A 21,890-nucleotide genomic window follows, 5' to 3' on the forward strand; every position below is an offset into this window, starting at 1 on the left:
TAATTGGTTTGTCTGGAGTTTAGTCAATGGAGAGAAATAATATATTTATAAAAAATAAAAAATAAAAATGTGTAATGAAATTGCTAACAATATTTTTATGTGTTTACTTTGACCAGAATCTTTTCAATTATCTAATTAATAATAATAATCCTATCAAAATTAGTAAAAACATAAATATTCAATATAAAAAAATTTCAAAAAAAAACACATTGCTTTGACCTATATTTGCTTCCAAAGTGATGTGGATTTGATAAGTAAAAAATAAACCAAAACCACATATAGATTCTATTCATGTTCCTCAGCAGGGTTGTCAAAAAAGCACTATTTCCATGGGCTAGAACAACCTCCCATAATTAAGAATTTTCTATTTAACTAATATTTTAAAGTATATAAACCCATTACTTTTGCATAAGTTTAAAAGGATGGGCATATTCTTTATTCAAATGGTAAGGCATTTCAGGCCAGTCAAATACCCATAAGGTATCCGATGGAATGGAATTGCCCCTACTGAACTTAGTTTTATTAAATTAAACTAGTGTAAAAGGTAATTTTCGGAGTCTTGTTTTGTCTTGTTTCGACTAAATATTAGTTAATCAAGAGTTTTATCTATATCTATTTAGGCATATTTGGAATATTTTCATTATAAGAATAAGTGAATTGAAAATTCATCACTCGGTATAATAAACATGTTTGGATAATGTTTATTTCATAGTACATGATTGCTTTATGTTAACACTTTATTATTAAGTGATAACCATATAAATATTTTTTTGGCTAATTTTTTATTTTCTAAATTTTCTTGACTTCAACATGTGTAGTATTAGAAAAAAGCTTGATACCTAATTTTAGTAATGTAGTGTTTTCCAACACCATTCATCATTGAAAGGAGATCTTCCTTATCATCCCCAATTTGATCTGGAATCTATTAAACTCTTTTATGATATTGTTTAACAACTAATCATGTTTTTGGTGAAACTAAGTTTTTCTACATTGACCATCCTTGTTTTCAAAGGATTGTCTTTTCTAAGATTGAGACTCTACTTAGTGTCACTCTACCAATAAATTGTAAGTGATGAATCATATCTTCAAGTAAAAATATATTCGTATTACATCCTAAGATAGAGTTAACTGTTATATGTATAAGTAGCCCATTTCCAACCCACCAAGCTAGAAAAGAATTGACTATAGGAAAGACCAATGTAACTGTCATTAATTATAAACTTGGTGAATATTCTTTCTGGCTTTCTCTATCTAGTCTATACAAGTGTCGGGGGACATATATTTTTCTACTAGGATTCTTTCCAAAATCCCCTCCTCAGTGACAACATTCCATAAATATTTGGTTGCAATAGGTAAACTACAAATATGTATGTTTATGAGTTCCCAAACTCCCACATATTTTGGCAATGCTAGCTATCCCCAGTTTACCTAATGAATATCATTATAGTTATTACAACATTTTCAAAGGAAATTGAGGCATAATTTCCTTATCTTCTCAAGAATTGCTTTGGGGATATGAGTGAACATATGCCAAAAAATCAGAATTGCCTCCAAAATAGATTTCACTAGTTTCAAATGATCTCCTCTTGAAAGTCATAACTACACCATAAAGATATTTTCTTCTCAATTCAAAAAAGTAACTAGAGCCAATCCTTTTTGTAATTGTTGGGTTTCAAATTAAAACCTAGGTATTTAATTCCTTCCTCTAAATTTTGGCATTGAAATTGGAAACAACCCTCTATTCCAACTCTATAAGCCTCTTCAAATCCAAATACATAAATAAATAAATTTACTACATTCACCTCCATTCGTGTAGCCTTGTTACATAAAAAAATGATTTCTTTGAAAGTAGTACACTCCCTCAGTTTGTTAAAGAAGAATAGTAACACATTATCCATGAAAAGATGATGAGTCAAAGACTCCCTTCTTCCAATTCTAATGACTTGAATTTGGTCACTAACAAGAAAAGGCATGGTGACAAATGACAACCTTGTTGCAAACCCCTAAGAGATATAAAGAAGCCCAAAGCTAAATAATTGATTAACACAATGAAGGAGACACTAGAAATATAGGTCATGATCCATTTAACAAGAAGTGAAAACCATACGAATTAGCATATATATATATATATATATATATATATATATATATATATATATATATATATATATATATATATATATCACAGGCCTTAGAAAAGACTATTTTGACTACAAAAGCTACTAAATTGGAAAGCTTAATAGAGTCTAAACCATCCTATGTAGCATCTATAGCGTCATGAATTACCCACCCCCTCTAGATAATCAAATTTTACATGTGAGATGAACTTTGAAAGATTGGATTTCTTCATAAGAATATTATAGATGGAAATTACATAAAGAATCAATATAAAGTCATTGAAGGAGTTAAGGCTATTACAACTGGGTAGTAAGAAAATCAAATTAGTATTTAAATTACCGGGAATATTATTAGAAATCCTTATCACTTGTGCCATCCATAATATATCATCTAAAATCTTGAAGAAGTCAAGAAAAAACTCAATTGTCTAGCCATCTAGGCCTAGAATTTTTCCTTTCTTGAAAAGTGACAAGATAAAAAAAAAAAAAAAAGATCATTGTTATCTTTCTTTATAACCATCTAGGAAATGCAGAAGACTACCTTTCTATATCCTCAATATTGGATTCTCTTGGATCTTCAAATCACCCTTAAAGATGTTGAACCCCAAGATTTTCTAGACCCTTAAATTCTCTTATTTTGCTAGCATCTTGATCCAATAGTTCCTAGATAGTATTATGAAATTATGGAAGAATTTGGTGTTTTTGTATCCTATTTCCAATAAAATCGCTCTTCCCTTTATATTCTAATCTAATTCCTTATTGTGAAGGAGTTATGTTCTTTCAACCTACAACTCCTTATTTTTGTTAGATTTTCCAACACTTGCATGCCCTAGTTTAAATATCCATCCATTGGGTGTAAATCTTATTCAACTACTTTGTTATTTGAATCCATACATTGATAATTAATCCCTACCCAAGTAGCTAATTTGTCCTTTCTGGTCTTAAAAGTAGTTAATAACTCACATGAAATCCTAAGGAATGGTTGATGTGTTTCCAATTCTCCCTTACTAAAGCTTCAAAATATTCTTTCCTAAAATAAATAAGTTTATACTTGAAGGGAGTCTTGAGATTATCCTCCACAAGTACATAACCTAGAAATATGGGATATTAATTAGATCATTTTATGGAACCAATCTGTGGCCTCTACCTACCAACCATCTATGTAAATGATGAGTGGATAAGAAAATGATCATGTCTCTTTACCATCATTCCTTCCCTAGACCTATTGTTGCACCAAATTGTTTTGAGATTGATCGCCTAGACATTAATCAAACATGACAAACTCAACAAATTGGTAAAAAAAATTCTAATATATACACAAAAGATAATGGCCCCTAAAATTCGTTTCTATTCCTTCCTTTGTGCACACATAAGTTTTCTAAATTTCCTTTCTATTCAAGATCAAAATTAGGTCCTATGTTATAATTAAATTCCCAATCAAATCTTGAATTTTTTTTTTTCCTAGAATAGGTGTGTTCTTTAATAACGATTGTTGTAATTTAGGGATTTATATAGAGTTATGAATAGTGGATCATTCAAGCACTAGAAATGTGTGTGTGTGTGTGTGTGTGTGTGTGTTATAAAATTTCTTCCCTCACTTATCATCAAATGCATTTGTTGGCCAGGGAAACCGCCCCCTTTTCCTATGCAAGCCTAAACTTTATCTCATTTTTTTTCAAAATCCATACCGAGCTTCCCACATGAAAGTCACATATATATGTGGTTACTCTCAAATAAAATCGCGCATGACCTAAAATATATTGAAAAAATATATAAAATGTAATTTTTGTGTGGGTTTATAGGTTAGGTCGGAAACCGACCTATAGGAACCCGTGACATAACCACCAAATCCAATTTTTGGTGGTATAAATACAAAAATTGAGTGTTCCTCGTAGGCATAATTAGCCTTCATATCTATACTCTACCAAAATTCTCCCAAATTATGTCTATTATTCTAGTGCTTTTAAGAACTCCCTTGTCTCCAGGAAACCCTAATTTCGATGTAGTGGTGTTGAGTTCTCATATCTCACATCCATATAACTACTATTGGAGGAGGAGACCTTCAATGGCATGGGAAGGAAGGATTCGAAGGAAATTTCTATTCGGTGTTGGAAACCAAGATCAAGTAATCATGTAAGTACCTCTGTGTTGTTATTATCAATAAAGAAGCTCATGTTTCATCCCAATTATCTTATATATATCTCATGTTTATGAATATTTTATTGGATTTCTTATGTACTAATTTCTCATGTATATACTTGTACATTTTGAGTTTGTTTTTATTCTCTTTAGTTTCTTGTTTGTGTTGCATGCCTATACCTTTGGAGAAACAAAAAGGGTTTAGAACTTGGGGATTGACATCAAACATAAGACATACACACACATGAGATAGAGGAGAGATAACAAAAGTGATGGGGGATCAACAATTAAGTACTTTGTTAAGATATCACAACCTTACAATACTTCCTTCTTAATCCTATACTCTCTCTTACATCAATGCCATATATGTATCATAGATTCAGATACAAGGTATTTGCAACTATCTAATTCTCTTGGTTAGTCAAATTAACTTATAAGGATAACAAAATTATTGTCTGTCTTGATATCCAACAAAATTTGACTATGAGGTCTATTCGACTAAGTTGACTAATCCATTCAACATCTCCCCTTACCTTATGTTGAGCCTCAGACCTGCACTCCTTTTCACATCCTCTCAGCCTCCTTTTCCATTCATTTCATTCCTTTATCACTCATTTCCTTCATCAATTTGCTTAAAACATTGTATTATAGGACTTTTACATGGTTTATTAATTATGCTAATGACTGTGTTGTTGGATTAGAATTTTGGTTCAAAACCTGCAGTTTCCACAGCGGATCCCAATTTCCGCAGCTGTTTTCTTAAACGGCATGATCCAGGTGTCCTCCTGTCAGAAGGGCCACATGGGCAAGTATGTGGCACTAAGGACATGGTGTGTGTCCTTCCAGCTCAGCCATAACAGTCGTAAACACCCATGGTCAACGAGGGGGCAACTTCGGTCAAACGAAGGTGATTGACGGTGGCACGGCTCTGCGTGTTCGGTTTAGAGCACGTGAAGCATAGCTGGCCTCTTCCTCAACCACGCAGATAATGGGGAACACGAATCCAACCAGAGATTTAATACCCACCTCGACCGTTGCCTAAATCCGTGGACTGTGCTAGATTACGTGTTCTTCACACAGCTGTTATAATAGCGTAGTTTGTGATTAAGTTAGTTTGGTTTTTCTGCTATAAATAAAGCTTATTTGAACGTTTATTAGCTAGCTGCTATTATGTAATATTGAACCCCACTGTAACTTTTACTTTTGCTACGTAATATATGAGAAGACTGTTCTCCATTTGAGCGTTTAAGTGACCTATTGAGCTGGCTGGAGTAGGCAGAGGGCCCCTATTTACTTAAGGCCTGTACAGTGCTTTTCATTTTATGCATTTCTTCTTATCAGCTTTTGTATAATAGTTGTACAGAATGCTTTTGCTTACTACGTTTTGATCATGTACAATAGCTGTATATAACTTTGAATTCTGTCCATTTATATTTCAGCATTTTTCCATGACTGATCAGTGTGTTTTTGCAGTTTGCTTAGGTGCCCGGGACAGTTTCTTTTCTTTCTTTTTCACAACTAGTGATACTTGTGATCATCTTGTCTAATGGTGCTGACCTTCTTTGTTTGCAGCCTTTATTTCTTTGTTATCATTTCTTTAAGTTGCATAATTGTTTACTAATCAAGTTGTTTACTTGTTGATGGTCTCTTCTTTATAATTCAATATCTTTATCGAAGACCAAAATATCACTAACTCAGCTTGGTTATTTTGTTTAAGACTCACGTTGCTAATTCACTCATAACTCTTTCCTATATGATCAATCCATCTAAAGGCAGAAAGGTTAAGGAAAATTAAGTAGTGTGATTTGTCACTTAGATTGTACATTGCTTGAGATTTCATTGAAGAACTAAAGTAGTTGCTATTGTTTTAAGTTAATGTAGATGTCATTTTCAATTTCATTTTCTTACAGCAACATAGACACTGGGCCAAGATCATTAGTCTTTCATTTGATGCTTTCATTTTTCCTTTAAGAGTAATTTCATTTCAGTTGATGTTCAAAGATTTCTCGTAGATTACTTTTTGAGCTTTAAGAAATCATCTAGAACTCATCACAATCACACACACCTCACTCACTTTATTTTCATTTCCATCACATCACTGTAGGAGAAATAGACTTGAAAACAAACTTAAAAAGTTAAAAACGACAAAAACTTAAGAAATAGTTGCCTAAGTACATACAGTACACATCACTTCATCAGCTTACGAGCCCCGGGTTGACATTTAAAAGTTGCAATTTAGACTTCACTAAATTGACCAAACATTTTGGCGCCGTTGCCGAGGAAGTGAAAATTAGGTAGCCAATTTTAAAAAAAAAAACAAGAAAATTTCAAGAAAAGGGAAATTGATAACCTCTCAAAGTATGCTCTCCTCTTGCACCTAGAGTGATCTGGAGGATCAGAAAAGGGAAAGTTATTGGTTTAATAGTTTCTTAAGTATGCTCTCTTCTTGCACCTAGAGTGACCTGGAAGATCAGAAAGAGAATTATTAGCCTAACTTGAAGAGAAAAATAAAAATGACATGCATAGAGCTAGAGATTCTAGGGGAAGGTTTTTAGCTAGAGCCAAGAGTTCAATTTTTACAAGTCCATCTACTTCAAGGAATAGACAAGAGACACCTCCCTCATCTCCAACTGACACTCCTAGCCCTAGGATTCCTGGAATTCAAGAGGCAAGAATTGACTCTCCCACACCTTCTATTGAATTTGAATCAGAAAGAGATCCTTTCCTTCCTTCTACAGAAAGACCAATTGTAATTGAAGAAGTAGAATCATCTGAAGAAGAGGGAGAAATTCCTTCTCATTCACCCTTTGTAGAAGAACCAAAAGACTCTGAAGTCTCTAGGGAAACCATTATGACAGAGGAAGGAGGTGGTAGAGGTAGAGGTAGAGGAGGAGGAGGAGGAAACAATGGAGGAGGTAGAGGTAACATTGGAGGAAATAGGGATGGGGATAACTCATTTGGGTTCCCTATCGTTGATGAGGACTCCTGAGCCACTATGAAAAACATATCACCATCTGTCCTCCCAAACTTTCATGGGTTAAGGAATGAGGACCCTGAAACATTTCTATTTGAGTTTGAAGTCGTATGTCGAACTTATGATTATCTGGATGACTCTCAAAAACTCAAATTGTTCCCTTCAACATTGAAAGGACAAGCTTTGAAATGGTTCATGGGATTACTCACTCAATCCATTAGGTCTTGGAATGATATGAAACAAACATTTTTGGATAGGTATCTGGACTATTGTATGCCCACCAATCACAAGGATGAGGTATTCAAGATGGTCCAAAAAGAAGATGAAAATTTGGAGGATTTGCTTGAAAGATTTCAATACAATTTGAAAAGAGCAAAAATGAACAACTTAGATGAGGAGACCTTGAAAGCCCTTTTGTTAAAAGCCATTAGAGATGAATGGATAGACATTTTGAACATGATGGGGAAGGGAGATATATCTCAACTTTCACTCAATGATATAGCAGAGCTATGTGTCCATCTCTCAAGGGGGAAGTCAAAAACTCAAAAAGGGCCTAGAGATCCTTCTCTCCTCAGAGCAAACAAATCTGCAACTGGGTCAGTAAGTAGGGCTGAGATTGGTAATATGCTTGATGAATTCAAAACTGACATCTTAGGGAGTCTTAGTGAACAATTAGACACCCTTAAGATTCACAATAAACAGAAAGCAGAAGCTGAGGCTTTGGCCATCTTTTGCCCGAAATGTAGGAAGAAACATGCTCTAAGGGAATGTCCCTTGGATGCAAAAGTTGTAGAAACATGTGTAGTTTGCTCAGAGAACCATGAGACCAAGGATTGTCCTTCAATTCCTGGGCTCAAAGCTGTCTTTCAAGAAGATCCAAATACACTCGAATCTCTCTGTTTTGTTGCAAGGAGACCTTGGCAAGGGCAACAAAATCAAGGGTTTAACAACTCTATGAATTTTCAACCCCAACCAAATTGGAATCCTTGGCAACAACCTGGTCGCAACCTCAAAATCCTTTTCAATCATGGATACAAGGTATGCAAAATCCTTATGGGAGATTTGCTCAATTATATCAATATCCTCCATCTTTTCAAAACCAGCAAGTTCCACAACTTCCAAATCAAAATCCACAACTATCATTGCCATTTCCTCAACAACAACAACCTTCTCAACAGAATCAAAGTTCTCAACTCTTGCTTAAGTCAAACCAACTTCCTTCTCAGCCATTGCCAAACCCCAATAATAAAAACCCTCAAAATGCTTACATGATGGAAGGTCAACCATTCCCCACCTATATGATTGTTCCTCTCAATGAAGTACAACTCAGATCAGGTAGAATCCTAGATCAACCTTCTATAAATGTTCAACAGCCAAGCATTTCTGAGGAAGAGTCTCTTAAAGCCAATAAGGGTTCTGAAGCATCTCTTCAAAACCCAAACATTCAAAAAGAAAAAGAATCAACCCCCACAACTCCCATAGTTGAGCAACCTACATCTCTATCCACACCTCCTTTTCCTGAAAGATTACAAATTGATAAAGGAGTGGAAAAACAAATTTGGTTGCCTGACTATAATTTTCTAGATGAATTGAAAAATGTCTGTATCAAGATTCCCTTGTTACAAGCCATTAAGGAAATTCCTATTCTATCAAAAACAATAAAGGAGTTGAGCCTTAAAAGACCAGGAAGGAAACCAAGAGATACTAGAAGGATCCACCTGGTAGGAAAAATTGCAGACATCATGATGGGAAGGATTACTATGCAGAAATATGTAGACCCCGGTAGTCCAATTGTCAAAACACATATCAATGGGGTAGAAATACCAAATACTTTGATTGATTTAGGGGCTGCTATCAACATCATGAGTAGACAGACTATGGAACAGCTAAAACTTCCTAATCTTCTTTTTACACCCACCTTGTTGCAACTTGCAGATCGATCCATTATCAAACCAGATGGTGTATTAGAAGACATTCCAGTCTCCTTAGATTCTTGGGAATATCCGGTGGATTTTATGATTTTAACTCCCAAGAGTAATCTAGGAGGACATCCTCTTATTTTAGGAAGACCTTGGCTAGCCACAGCTGATGCTTTCATAAGTTGTAGGTTTGGGGACATGTACATTTCTGATGGTAATTCAACAAAGAAGTTCAATCTGTATCCTCCAGCAAAAGCAATCACAGAAATAGGAGATAATGAGTGGGTTGATGATGAAGATACTATACAACCTGTCTTTACCATTTCTGAGATTAGTGAAGATAGTCAAATTCTGAATACATTAGAAAATTTCGAACCATCTTCAGAATATGACTCCACACAATTTCAGTTGGATTTTGACATAGAGTATCTTTCATCTAGACAAATGTCTCTTTTCTCTATGGAAGAGTTTGGTAGTTCTGCCATTGATATTTTTCCAGGAAAAACACTAAACATCAATAGAAACTTGGAAAAATCACAACAGGAAGAGCTAACCAAAGTCTTGCAAAGACATTCTACTGCATTTGCATGGGAGTATACCGATATGAAAGGTATTGATCCTAAGACTAGCATTCATCACATCTACATTGAGGAAAACAGTAGACCAATCAGACAACCTCAAAGAAGGATGAATCCAAATCTTAGGGAGATAGTGAAAGAAGAGCTCCAAAAGTTACTTAATGTAAACTTCATTTACCCTATTTCAGATAGCCGGTGGGTTTCCCCTTTGGTTATAGTACCTAAAAAGAACGGTAAATGGAGGGTTTGCATTGATTACAGGGAATTGAACAAAGCAACCTTGAAGGACCACTTTCCTTTGCCCTTTATTGATCAAGTATTAGATACTTTAGCAGGCAAAAAGTATTTCTCATTTTTGGATGGTTTTAGTGGTTACAATCAAATTAAGGTAGCACCTGAAGATCAGGATAAAACCACATTTACCTGTCCATGGGGGACTTTTGCTTACCGAGTACTTCCCTTTGGATTATGTAATGCACCCGCAACATTTCAAAGGGCAGTATTAGGAATCTTTTCCGATCTAATTCATGATTGTGTAGAGGTCTATATGGATGATTTTACAGTTTATGGTAACTCATTTGAAGAAGCATTAGAAAATTTGGAAAAAGTCCTCATTAGATGTAAAGAAACAAATCTTTCATTAAGTCATGAAAAATGTTTTATGATGTTTACTGAAGGGATTGTTTTAGGACATCATATTTCAGGAGATGGAATCAAAGTTGATAGATCAAAAGTCGAAGTCATCTCCAAGTTACCTATTCCAAATTGTCAAAGGGATGTTAGAAGTTTTCTTGGGTTTACTGGGTATTATAGAAGATTTATTGAAAACTTCACCAAGATAGCATCTCCACTCTTCAAATTACTTACCAAAGACTGTGAATTCAAGTGGGATCTCGACTGTCAATCTGCATTTGAAACTTTAAAAACTAGAATATCTGAAGCACCCATTTTGAGGGGGCCAAATTGGAAACTCCCTTTCCACATTTCTACATATGCTTCAGATACAGCTCTAGGAGTTGTGTTGGGTCAAAAGGATTTAGTTCCTTATGCTATTTATTACACCAGTAAAAATTTGACTCCCACTGAGTTAAATTATACTGTGACTGAAAAAGAATTCTTAGCCGTTGTTCATGCAATCAACAAGTTTAGACATTATATAACCGGCTATGAAACCTTTGTCCATACTGATCATTCTGCAATTAGATATCTTATGAACAAACCTGTTACTAATGGCAGAGTTACAAGATGGCTTTTACTTTTACAAGAATTCAATATTACTGTGTTAGATAGACCAGGGAAACAAAACACAGTAGCTGATTTCTTGTCTAGAATCCAAAACACTAATGAAGATTCTCCTGTAGAGGATAAGTTTTCAGATGAATACTTGTTTGCAGTAACTACTAAAACCCCTTGGTATGCAGATATTGCTAATTATTTAGTTACAGGGAAGCTTCCTCCACACTTATTTCCTAATGAGAAAAGGAAAATCATTCAAGAGAGTTCACATTATTCATGGATTTCTAATGAATTGTTCAAAACAGGGCCAGATTGTATGATCAGAAGATGTGTTCGGGAAGATGAAATGCCTGACATCCTTAAGGCATGTCATGATGAACCGTGCGGCGGACACTTTGCTGACAAGAGGACAGCCTATAAAATCCTTTCTTTAGGATATTATTGGCCTTCTCTCTTCAAAGATGCAAAGCAATATGTTAGAAGGTGTGACAGCTGCCAAAGAGTTGGGAGACCAACTCCTTCAAATGAAATGCCACTACAGCCACAGGTATGCATCGAACCCTTTGAGAAATGGGCTCTAGATTTCGTTGGACCTATTAATCCACCATCTAAGCAAAAGAAGTATATATTGGTTTGCACTGATTATGTTACTAAGTGGGTAGAAGCCAAGGCATTGCCTTCTGCCACTGAAAATTCAGTTGTTCAATTTCTTTTTGAGGATATTTTTACTCGTTTTGGTGTCCCAAGAGAAATTGTGACAGATCAGGGAAGTCAATTTACATCTAAATTGATGGAAAAGCTGATGGAGGAATACAAAATTAAGCACAGAACATCTACTCCATACCATCCGCAAGCAAATGGTCAAGTGGAATCTACAAATAAAGTTCTTGAAAGCATCATCACCAAGACTGTTCATCTCCACAGAAGAGATTGGGCAGAAAGGCTTCCTGAAGCCTTATGGGCCTATAGAACTACATGGAGGAACACAACAGGACATTCTCCATATGAACTTGTTTATGGGAAAGAAGTCCTGCTCCCCATTGAGTTCCAAGTCAAGACCTTCAAGATGGCAGTTCAATTGGGGATGAACCTATCAGAAGCCCAAAAGCACAGAATGGACCAGCTAAATGAGCTAGATGAAATAAGACAAGATGCAATTTTAAGGACTGATCTAGTTCAGCACCAAAGAACCAAGTGGCATGATCGACACATCAAAGAAAGAAAGTTTCAGAAGGGAGATTGGGCACTATTGTTTGATTCCAAGTTTAAGGACTTCAAGGGAAAATTTCAAACTCATTGGCTTGGACCATATGAGATTGATGAAGTCTTTAACAATGGAGCAGTTCGAGTAAAGACCATTGATGAGCTTCAGACTCCTCTCATTGTGAATGGCCACCGATTGAAAATCTACCACAAGCCACTCTCAAAGGAGGAGTTTGTTAAAATGTTCCAAGAAGATTCTGCAATGAGGCTGGTGGAGAAGAATTCTTCTCCTCCATCAGCCTAGTCTTTGTTTCTTTCAGTTAATAAAAAAAAAAAAAAAAAAGAGGTCTCTTGTATAAGCCTGAAAACCAATCTTGGATTGGCGGTCTTATGCAGAAAATATAAGGTGAAAATCAGGGGCACCTGACACTTTATATTTTCCAAATAAAAAAATCTCTCTCTCTCTTTCCATCTCATTTACCACTTCATCTCCATTCCATTTCCATTCCACTTCATTTTCATTTCATTTCATTCATCTCACTCCATTTCATCAATAAAAGTCCCTCTCAGGACTATTTCATTTAGCAAGTCTTCTCTAACTACTTTTTGTATAGACAGAAGGGTGTTGTTTTAGTTTCTGCAGCTGAGAACTGTTTCCGCAGCTCGCACCAGTTTCCGCAGCTCGCACCAGATTCCGCAGCCAGCACACTCTGTCTCCACAGCAGCAGTACTCTGTTTTCAAAAAAATCACAGTCAGAGGGCAACAAGGATGGAAGGCACCTGAAGGATCAAAAGGCAATCATGGATCAACAACCTTAATCAACAGATGGTAAACCCATAAAGGTATGATCAAAATTTTTCTCCAAACAACCATTTGAATGTCATGTTGTGCATAATTATTAATCGTGGACAAAGTCACTAAATGCAATGATTAAGCAAAGATCATCCCATTTCTCCGCCGTAATCATCCTTCATCCACCTCAGATCCTCATAATGGTCTCATAATCACCCTTAGTTTAAACTCAAATCGAGACTGCGCTTGCATTAATTAGCCGTATAGAGAAGAAGAGACCTATCGTACTACGTCTCTTCTCCACCACGATCTCCGCAGCCAAAAACTGAAACGTGTATGAAAGCCGTCCGACTCCAAGGGATCTGGCCATTATCTCATTCCCTTATCACTCCGTTTTCACACGCATTCAAACTCATTCCTGTGCTTGTCTTCCACTCTTTACCTTCACACCATTTCCACTCTCGTTTTTGCTGTAAAATCCACGGCTTCGTTTCAAACCCCGCAGCTCTGTTTCAAGCTCCACAGTTTCGTTTTCAAACTGTATTACCTCGCATTACAGTGCGGCTATTTCACTTCCAGCCGTAGTCTATCTGTCTCTCCCGTGAAGCATCCTCCTTGAGTATCCATATACAGTCAAAACTTTAGCCGAAGTTGAGATGGGGAAATTGCTTCGAGCTGAACCTGAAGGTTCAAAGTATCTAGAAGGATACCCACAGACAAAAGAAGCATTAAAAAAGGCAAAATCGCTGAAGTTCATTCAGAAATTCAAAGGATATGATAAGGAGGTAACAAAAACGTTTGCTCGTTCATTCAATGGAAGTACTGTGGAAATAGGAGATCTGAAATTCACAGTCACAGAAAACTCTATAGCAACAGCAACGAATTTACCTATGGTGGGAGACCGATGGTTCAAGAACAGAGGATTTGAAGATCAAGAATGGAAAAATATGCTTAAGAATCCAGGTATGGACACTTCAGTTTTCACCAAAGGGATTCATGTACATGTTATAAAAGAAGAATGGACTGCATTGTTGTTATTAATTCAAAAGTTTATAACATGTGAAGGCCGCTTTGGCACTATGTATATGTACCATGCTAGAATCATGATGAACTTCATGGAGGGCCATGCCATCAATTTGCCCTATTTTCTGTTAAGAAGCCTAACAAAGATGAGTTTTAGTGTCCAAAAGAATATAGGCAATATTGATCCTCACTTGTATCATCATGGGTTCATTAAAATTCTTATAGAAGACCAATTGAAAAACAACAATGATACATGGGAAAAGTTTTTAGTCAGGAATCATTTTCAAGAGGCAACTGAAGCTTCCGCTAGCAGCTCTCCTAGAGTCCCAAAAAGAAGTAGAAGAATGAAAAAGGATGTTGTAGCCCAAAATCCTCCCATTATAGAAACTCAGGAGACTACTCAAGAGGAAGAAGTGGAGAGAGAGAAAACTAAGAAACAGAAAAAGGATAAAGGGAAAGCAGTTGTCCAAGAATCATATTTATCCCCTGAACCTTCAATAGAAGAGGACTATCAAACCTTGGCTGATAGACTAGTAGAACTCCAAGCTACTGCCCTCTCAAAGAAGAATCAAAAAGAAAAAAAAAAGCAGTCAGCAAAAGAGTACTAGTGTACAAGTAAGAAGGAGCAGTAGACTTATAGAAAAGAAGAGTGTGACTAAAGAAAAGCAGTCACATTTCATTGATTTGGGCACACCTGAAAAGACTCCAATCCAGCTAGATATTGAGCCAAGTCCTCCACGAGAGGAAAGTCCTTTCCAGCAAGAAAGAGAAAGCAGTCCTCAAGAATTTGAATTTAGGCCAAGACAAACACCTGACATTGACCCTGACCAGCAGGAGGCATATAATTATTTGGAGACCTTGGAGCAATCTGTTGCCGGTCCAAGCACAATATTGCCTCTTGAGGAACAAGTCCACTCTCTAAAACAAGAGGTATTTGAGCTGGAAGTCCTGAACCGGCATATTAGACAAGAGAATGAAGCATTGAAAGAACAAAGCAAGGTGGACAAGATTGTCCATGACAACACCATGCTTCACCTTGGGCTCTGGCAGAAGAAGAACAAGAAATTGAAGAGAAAATGCAAGAAACTGAGCAGGGCCTTGATCAATTTGAAATTCAAGTGTTTAGTCAAAAAACCAAGGACAATTTTGGCAACAAGGAGAAAGAGGAGAAGGCTAGATGTTTTGGCAGAAGCATCTGAGCACATGGACTGAAAAACACTAACAAAGTTTTGGTTGCATGAGGACATGCAACATCCTCACAGTGGGGGTATGTTGAGCCTCAGACCTGCACTCCTTTTCACATCCTCTCAGCCTCCTTTTCCATTCATTTCATTCCTTTATCACTCATTTCCTTCATCAATTTGCTTAAAACATTGTATTATAGGACTTTTACATGGTTTATTAATTATGCTAATGACTATGTTGTTGGATTAGAATTTTGGTTCAAAACCTGCAGTTTCCACAGCTGATCCCAGTTTCCGCAGTTGATCCCAGTTTCCGCAGCTGTTTTCTTAAACGGCATGATCCAGGTGTCCTCCGGTCAGAAGGGCCACATGGGCAAGTACGTGGCACTAAGGACATGGTGTGTGTCCTTCCAGCTCAGCCATAACAGTCGTAAACACCCATGGTCAACGAGGGGGCAACTTCGGTCAAACAAAGGTGATTGACGGTGGCACGGCTCTGCGTGTTCGGTTTAGAGCACGTGAAGCACAGCTGGCCTCTTCCTCAACCACGCAGATAATGGGGAACACGAATCCAACCAGAGATTTAATACCCACCTCGACCGTTGCCTAAATCCGTGGACTGTGCTAGATTACGTGTTCTTCACACAGCTGTTAGAATAGCGTAGTTTGTGATTAAGTTAGTTTGGTTTTTCTGCTATAAATAAAGCGTATTTGAACGCTTATTAGCTAGCTGTTGTTATGTAATATTGAACCCCACTGTAACTTTTACTTTTGCTACGTAATATATGAGAAGATTGTTCTCCATTTGAGCGTTTAAGTGACCTATTGAGCTGGCTGGAGTAGGCAGAGGGCCCCTGTTTACTTAAGGCCTGTACAGTGCTTTTCATTTTATGCATTTCTTCTTATCAACTTTTGTATAATAGTTGTACAGAATGCTTTTGCTTACTACGTTTTGATCATGTACAATAGCTGTATATAACTTTGAATTCTGTCCATTTAGATTTCTGCATTTTTCCATGACTAATCAGTGTGTTTTTGCAGTTTGCTTAGGTGCCCGGGACAGTTTCTTTTCTTTCTTTTTCACAGCTAGTGATACTTGTGATCATCTTGTCTAATGGTGCTGACCTTCTTTGTTTGCAGCCTTTATTTCTTTGTTATCATTTCTTTAAGTTTCATAATTGTTTACTAATCAAGTTGTTTACTTGTTGATGGTCTCTTCTTTATAATTCAATATCTTTATCGAAGAACAAAATATCACTAACTCAGCTTGGTTATTTTGTTTAAGACTCACGTTGCTAATTCACTCATAACTCTTTCTTATATGATCAATCCATCTAAAGGCAGAAAGGTTAAGGGAAAATTAAGTAGTGTGATTTGTCACTTAGATTGTACATTGCTTGAGATTTCATTGAAGAACTAAAGTAGTTGCTATTGTTTTAAGTTAATGTAGATGTCATTTTCAATTTCATTTTCTTACAGCAACATAGACACTGGGCCAAGATCATTAGTCTTTCATTTGATGCTTTCATTTTTCCTTTAAGAGTAATTTCATTTCAGTTGATGTTCAAAGATTTCTCGTAGATTACTTTTTGAGCTTTAAGAAATCATCTAGAACTCATCACAATCACACACACCTCACTCACTTTATTTTCATTTCCATCACATCACTGTAGGAGAAATAGACTTGAAAACAAACTTAAAAAGTTAAAAACGACAAAAACTTAAGAAATAGTTGCCTAAGTACATACAGTACACATCACTTCATCAGCTTACGAGCCCCGGGTTGACATTTAAAAGTTGCAATTTAGACTTCACTAAATTGACCAAACACCTTAATTCCTTTCTCATCCCTAGCAAGTGGGAGATGTGGATTACAATGAGACAACTACTAAAAGGGAGAGGATGATACAAAATTGTAGACATATACAAAATTTTTATTAATTTGGTTGGAATAATGCTTGAGTGTTGAAATTTTCTTTAGGAGTTGATGTCGATGTTAAAGGCGTTAATATTGTTGTAGGATCTTCGGGTGCATGTGGGGAGGCCAGTTGGAACTCTTCCAAATTAATGTTGGGTCACATATTGTAACAGCCCCGGTGAAAATTGCATGTAATAAAAGTTAAAAATAATAACCACTCTTGATGGGACATTTATTCCAAGCTAAAGGTTGGGAAAGACATCCTAGGGGGTGTAGATTTGGTTATTTATGGATAATGAAATTGGAAAAGGCAATGGATAAGGATTTGGAAAGGAAAAACCGAATTTTTGGCACAATTATTTATGAAAATAATGGAAATTAGGAGAAAAGGGAGGTGAAAGGTCACAGGTTGCATGTGAGGAGGAAATTGAAGGTAAATAATGGAAAATGAAGAAAATAGAGGCCTCATTCATAAAAATCCTTCTGAGGATTAGTGGGTAACCTTTTGTCAGTCGAGTTTTGGAGCTCTCTCATTGTTCTCTCTCTCTCTCTTTTGGACACTTAAAGTTTCTTGGAGCACCTCAACACTTTGGCATTGGAGCAAGAAAGGAAAAGAAGGAAAGAGGAAGAAAAGATCAATGAGGGAAAGGTAGGATCAAGCAGCTACAACATGCTTCATTATAGGTATCGACTTGCATGTGTATTTTACTTGGTAGAATTGGCATGCATGGGATTGCATGAGTTTCTTTTCTACAATGGCATGGGTTTTTCCAAGTGTGACAGTGTTTTTAGCCTAGCCTTGTAATTCACTGATAGCTTTGATGAGACGGGTTCTCTCATTTAGTTTATGTGGGATGGCCATATTGGATTCAAAGTTTAGTGGGGTGGATCTCCGAATTGAAAAACACATGGTTTGAGTGGTATCTGAACCAGACTAAGGATCATGAAGCCACTGGCCTAGTAACCCCTGAACTCGACTGTGGGTTGCGGTAAATACAGATTGTGTGCATGGGCCTAGGAATCCTTGCTGATGAATGGAGGATATACGGTAAAGCCAAGAGGTGGATTTTATCTCTATTGTGCCTAGTGATCACATGATGGGATGCATAGTAAAGCCTAAGAGACTAGGAGGCACTCAAGTTCCTCATGTTGTAGGTGAGAACTCCGGTGGCATCCATGTTGATTGGTGTTTCTTGGTGTGTTCTATGAGTCCCACATTCATGCTTGAAATATGGCACGAGGGTGATTGGCTAAAGAGAGACTCGGTTCACCCAATCTATCATCGGGTGGAATGTGTGATGCAGGAGCATTCAGCTCAACAATTTAATTGTATTCTAGTAGACATAGGGGGTCTTGTATTTTCAAGGAAGTTGGATTCCTATGTATGTAGTCATTAATGTTTAAGTGATTAGAATAAGAATTAATTAGATGTTATGAGGATGTTTGTAAATGCTCTCGAATGAAGGAGAACATGAGTGGTTAATAATGACGAGAGAGTTGGAAGTCAATTATAACTCTTAAGGTAGTTTCATGATTTGAGGAATTAGAGAGGATTCTTAGGGATTGACTAGAGTTAAAAGTGGACTTAGAGGACATTTAGGAGTCAGTTCAGTAGATTAAGGATCTGAACCAGAATTAGTTCAACAGAACTTTTCTAGTATAAATGTAATCCTAAAAGGCATAAACAGGAGGAGGTAGATGGTTAGATAGTAGATAGGTTTGACTGTAAGCGTACGGGCATGAGAAGAGAGGCCACTGATATTGAATATTAGGCCTGAGAGATAGAGAGTCTTGATACATAACCAGTTATTTATATTTATATATATAGAGATTTATTCCATAACTATGTAAGTGTGTGAAACGAGTATTTAATAAATGAATTATATGTGAATCCATAGGTTTTGTAACAGAGGTCGTAGGAAGAGTTCTGTAGAACTACACAGAGGAGGAGAATGATTCAGAGGAATCATAGTGGGTCTTTGAATCCAATTGAGGGATTAGAGTGAAGCTTTGAAGAGACTGCGATGTGAGAATTCGCAGAGGTCAAGCTCAGGAGTGAGTTGAAAAACGGAATAGTGGAAGGATAGAACCTTTTGAAGAAACCAGAACCACAGGAAAACACATAAAAATGAATTAAATTCAAAGCAAAGGGACAAATGAAGAGGCGAGTCATCGATGCATAGGAGTCATTGGATCTCGGAGATCAACGGACGAGTTTGTCAGATGATAAGCAGCCAAGATTAAATCACGTAAATTGGAATCAAGGAATGAACAGTGGAGATTAACCAGAAGCACTGGTGGAAGAGGAGTCTGGAGGAGCCATCGTAGTCGTCGATGGTTGAAGATGTACGGTCATCGGTGCAAACAAGTCTGGACGTTAACGAAGAATAAAGGTGGATTTATAAGCAAACGCGGGTTATCAGACGATGAAATAGTGGTAAGTGGTAATAGGAGAGAGTCGCCCAATTCCATTCAACAATGGACACGTAGCACGAGGGTGGAGAGAGAAAACCGCTTTATCAAGCAGGTATTCTCCATACTTGTGACTCACCCGATATCGCTGTAGACCATCGGATCCACTAAGTGTAGATCTATGGAGGAGGATTGTCGTGTAAGTTTGATTGATCGGGAAAGGATATCAACCGTCAGATCGTGGGGTTGAAATATACGGTGGAGAGTGAACCCGATAAAGGTAAGCCTCGGTAACTGTGCAAAGGCGTGGATTGGTGGAAAGGTGAGTTTACGTGCATTTATTTGTATTTCTATTATACGGGTTTTATAATAGAATTAAAGTGGATAAAAAGGTATGGTTAAGTCCACACATAACCTATGTTAAAGAGTGGGGTAAAGATTAATGAATGGTTAAGGGTAATCAAGGTTAAGGAGGGTGAATTAAGCTCTGCTTAAGGGTAAATGAAGGTTAAGACCGTGGGCAGGAAAAGGACATGTTTCCACATAATAAAGTATTAATTAAAAAGCCTTAAACCTTAATCAAATGAAGGTTTGATAAGGCAGGGGAAGAGAAATTCCTTGGACAAATATGCTTATGCATTTGATATACATAATGTGGGTGTAAGCGGGGGTATCCCTGCGTCATTTTGGTATTAGTGCCAGGTTGTAATTGAAACAATTGGTGTTAAAATAGAACAAAGAAATTCTATGTGAAATAATTGAGAACAAAGTTATGTGTCAATATGTTTATGCAGGCAAGGAAGGATCAGATTCTAATTTGACAGAAATTAAGCACGCAGAGGTGATGTGTAGTGGAACTTGCAGATGGAAAGAAATAGAGGACAATCCATTCAAGGTACAGATGGAATGGTGGAACAAGATCATGCAGAGATCTTGAAGGTGAGGTGATATGTTCTGATTTGATTTGATTAGAGAATGTGTGTTTGTACATTGATGCACAGATAACAACAAAAGAATGTGAGAAGGTTGCAACATCTCACGCAAGGAGTGCCTGAATTGGTTCCAGAGGAAAGAACAAAGAGATGCTAAGAGATTGAGCTCAGAAGAGAAGAGAAGCTTAGTGAGGCATGTGTAGAACGAAGGAGACTTGTTACGCAGAGGTATTGTTGTAGATCATAAAGATGATTCCATAGAGGATGTGGGTAGAATTGCTAAGGGATGAAAGAAGCTGGTAAGAGTTTCTAAGTAAAAGAAGAGGTGGTCAGAACCAAGTATTTTATTGTGATTGAAATAAAAGAGGAAAGTTGTGTTCTTGAGAAGTGAAGATGAGTTGAAGCCCATTGGGAGCAGAGAGAAGTGCTCAAAGGAGGTTCCAGAGATAAAGAACCAAGTGTTTTCCAAAAGATCAAGTACAGAGGAAAGCTTGGTGAGGTAAGAGGCAGCAGGGAGGACTTGCTATTGCAGATGCTTTAATGCAACTCATAGTGAGTGAGTGAGGAGCTCATGAAGAGAGAGGAGAAGAATATGGCTACTGATAGTCATAAAAGAGGTTCTGAGGAAGACCACAATATAAGAAAGATGAAGAAAGAGGATGCCAAGGCAAATGTCAAGAGGATGAGTCAAGAGGAAATTGACAAAGAAATTGTAGAAATGAAAGAACAACTCGACGTATTGATGATGATACTAGAGGAAAGCTAGAGACAAGGTTGGGTCTTGAGGAAGAAACCAGTGAAGTGGCATAAGTTGCAGAGAAGGCTATAACAGAAGCAAGTAAGGTGGTTGATGGAAAAACTTAGAGAAGCTAAGTTGGAAATGGAATTTTCTTTTTGTGAAGTAGAACAAGGTGAGGTTCTGAGTGAAGATGAAGACTTGAAGACTGAAACTTCAAGTGAGGCCAAAGGGTCACATGGTTTGAAATCTAACAATTTGTGTATGTTTGCAGGTGAAACATGTAAAGAAGGACAATTTGCTGATATTGTCATAAAGGAGTAAAACAAGCAGAATCTAAATTATGTTCTGGAAGAAGATGAGATAGATAGGTCTCATATACAGTTGGGGAAAGATATCAAGCAACCAAGTGAAGGGCTTGAGGAGATTGAAGAGGAGACCATTGAAGAATTTATGAGTCATAAAGAGAACTTGGAACAACAAGGAGATATGATCGCTGAAACATCAAGTGGGACCATAGGGTCTTTTGTTTTTAAAATTAATAGTTTGTCCTTGGATGCAAAACAGATGTAGGAGAATATTAATGCAGATAGTGAGACAAGGATAGCTCTTGGAGAAGGTAAACAGTAAGAGATTAAAGGAAAAATTTAAGAAGAGACTATGTTAGCTGAAAATATAGTAAAGGATCGCTAGTTCACCATGATGATAGGCACAGTGGAATTAACC

This window comes from Pinus tabuliformis, chromosome 8 (genome assembly GCF_031772625.1).
Source record: "Pinus tabuliformis cultivar Carrire ecotype Pingquan chromosome 8, CPIR1, whole genome shotgun sequence".
Taxonomy (NCBI): Eukaryota; Viridiplantae; Streptophyta; class Pinopsida; order Pinales; family Pinaceae; genus Pinus; species Pinus tabuliformis.